The sequence below is a fragment of the Apteryx rowi genome, unplaced genomic scaffold, assembly GCF_003343035.1.
Source record: "Apteryx rowi isolate R43461 unplaced genomic scaffold, aptRow1 scaffold_683, whole genome shotgun sequence".
Classification (NCBI taxonomy): Eukaryota; Metazoa; Chordata; class Aves; order Apterygiformes; family Apterygidae; genus Apteryx; species Apteryx rowi.
Window position 1 is genome coordinate 458,243 of NW_020450964.1, and position 2,930 is coordinate 461,172.

The 2,930-nt window shown below is 42.7% G+C and overlaps 1 long non-coding RNA gene across 1 annotated transcript; it reads left to right on the plus strand.

The window, feature by feature from the left end:
• Nucleotides 1-1,222: 1,222 nt before the first annotated feature.
• Nucleotides 1,223-2,328, plus strand: LOC112975714. The gene is made up of 2 exons (XR_003256703.1): nt 1,223-1,356; nt 1,937-2,328. It is a non-coding gene; the product is annotated as an uncharacterized LOC112975714 (long non-coding RNA).
• The last annotated feature ends 602 nt before the right edge of the window (nt 2,329-2,930 follow it).

The following is a 2,930-nucleotide window of genomic DNA, read 5'->3' on the forward strand; positions in this document are numbered from 1 at the left end:
TTAGGACAGAAAAATAGGATATCCTTTTCCTTTTTTCTCTTGCCAGTTCTGTTCTCATTGTCTGATCCTGTTCATATTACTTAATTTTTCTAGACCTGAATTTCTTCTGCTATACACTTTGTATTATCATCCACATCTTTGTGGAGAGGATTTAAGGCAGAGCTAGTGCAACTATATTGGACATGAAAGGGGAGAAGGAAGGCAGATTAAACAGCTACRTAGTTGACTACCCTTCCTAATATAAAGAATGCGTACTGTACTAACAGATCCAAACAAGCAGGTAAATCTCACCCACTGAAATTCTCSGCTCACTYRCAGCATGGTGTTGTTCATATGCTACCTGTTGTTTGTAACTACACACAGTAAAAGACAATTTCTAACTCCAGTGATCTTAGATGTAGGTAGTCTTGGCCAGCCAGGGCCCCATCTTCCCCATGTTGACAGTCAGTACGTGTGCTCCAGGAGGGACCTCTGGCTCTAGGCTCAGAATGTGCACATAACCCCTTTCGCAAGTAAAGCAAGCAGGTTTAACAGAGGAATTTCTAAATTGCAGACATAGCAGTTGTTTTTTTTTTTTTTAAACCTACAGAGAGTTAGAGATCTCTGAGAAGGAAAAAAACAAACTAGCAAACCAGCAACAGAAATTTTGCGTGTAACCTCTGCTATTCTATAGCACTATCACTGTAAGTCCTGAAGTTCATCAAAAGCTACAGTTTGGGGAGTCCTTTCTATCTGGTCTACCGACATACAGCAACAGATAAGTTTTCTTCTTTTAGTTTTCTTTCTTTAGCCAGTTAACATTTTCCCCAGCCATGTCCTTAGCCAGGTAGTACCAACATATTCTGACAAGTAGAAAATATTTTATTTCATTAGCAAAAGTCAGTTGGAAATGAAGGACTTTAAAAGGCTTTTTATTTATGGATGCACAGCCATAAAATAAGAAGGCTGTTCTAATTCCAAAATGGAGACTATAAAAGAAAATGAAGATTATAGTGATGTGGCAGAGCGCAACTACCCCCACCCCCTTTATCTCAGCCCCAGCTGACCACAAATAACTGGCAGTGCCCAGTGCTGACCAGGAGGAACTACGCAATATTGGCTGCAAGTGGTGAGGCCAGAAACATGAGATCAGCATGAGATCAGCATGAGATCAGCAAAAAGGGTATCTCTCCACACCAAATATCGTATGACCATGAGTCAACTCTGTGCCCATAAACAGCACTGCAGCCTAGAGCCCGTTGAGCTCTCCTGCATGGCAGTGGGTTGCATGGCAATGAATCTCCCCTTGAGCTGGGACACCTGGCAAGGTTACTCTCTGGGAGTTAAGAGAACCTCTGACAAGAAACCGTTGGAGAGGTAAGAAACCGAGACTCGGGCAATGACAAATGTGCAGAAAGGTTTGCCTGCTGTAGCTACACTGTATGGCCATTTTCAATAAACTTTTTTGCAATAAACCCAGAGTTAATACCTCCCCACCCCCACAACAAGCAAAGATTACAATGAACAAGGCAGTTGAAATGCAACATAGTGTTCACAAAACAAAGTGGCCTTTAACAGTTGCATTCAGATGGTTGCAGATTTGTTACTGATGGCAAACAAAAAAATGTTGATAATGGATTAAGTAGCAAAGAAATAGAACCAAGCTGAGCTTTACTTGGGGGGGGGAAGGGGGGGGAAGACTTGTGGCTGTACAAATAATTATTTGATTATTTCAAAAATTTTTGGGGCCAGGGTAAAGACCATCTTTATCTTCTTATTAAGATCTATAGAGTTCTAAAAACTGTAAATGGTATAATTATTTCAAACTGATCTACCTTCATAACAAAACTGCACATTTTGGCTTTTTTTAAAATATAAAGATATCTTGCTCTTAATTAATTTGAATGTCAGAGCAGGAAAGGAGAAATAATCATCCATTCACTTTTCTTCACTGCAGTTTGGACGCGAGAAGGACAATACACGTTGTCTACATATGAAATGACTTTATGCCTGTGCAAGTCCAATACAATGATCTAGGTGACTGTGAAAGTGCTATGCAGAAAGTGGCTGTAACCCAGACTTTTCTGAAGGAAAAAGCAAAAAGCCACAGTGGAGTTAGCCATAGAAATAATCTCTGCTTTCATTAGCTTTTGTAAAATTAGTTGGTTAATTCTCAGCACATTAATAAGAAACTTGTGGGATTTTGAAAAATATCTTGATCCCAGAAATATTTTCTTCATCCCTGTCCTTTCAAATATCACTGTTTCAAATGTTGTATGTAAGGTAAGTGAATATTTGTCTTCATCTGAGGTCCTATACTTACTCGAAAGATAAAATATCTGCTCCTAATTTTCCCTGTGGTTGTTTATTTATTTATTTGGAATGGGAACTATTTCCATTCCAGTAGCAGTTCCTCTTGCGGGGATCCTTCGTCTTGTCACAGGCAATTACAGTGAGTCAGCCACCAAAGAAAGTCTCGTGTTTTTGCTTAAAGACACTCTGAAGCTCTCATTATTGGTTCTGTGGCCTCTGAGTCTTGGCACTGCCCCAAGTGCGCGGGTTGTCTCTTCATGCCCACCTCTGCCACAAGGACAAAATGCTCCTGGTTTATACAGAGGAGAGCTGAAAGCCAGGCAGCAGCAGAGCTGCAGGTTCCAGAGCCTGGCAAATGCCTTTGGCCATGTGCAATGGGACCCTCTTGCTTGGCTGCCTTGGGAGGAGAGTGGCACTGCTCACCAGGGCCCACGGAGGGGGCATCTTCCCTAGTTGCAGCCTGCCCGGCTGCTCCTCCGCCCAGTCACGGCTCCTGTCAGGCCAGGACCTCTCCTGCCCCTTTCCTCCAAGTCCTGGGAACAGCTGCACCCAGGAAACAAGCAGCACACCTGCCATGCCTCTGTGCTCCTTTTCTCCCCAGCCCCTTTGCGAGCAGCACCACCTCTCGGCAGCTTCTC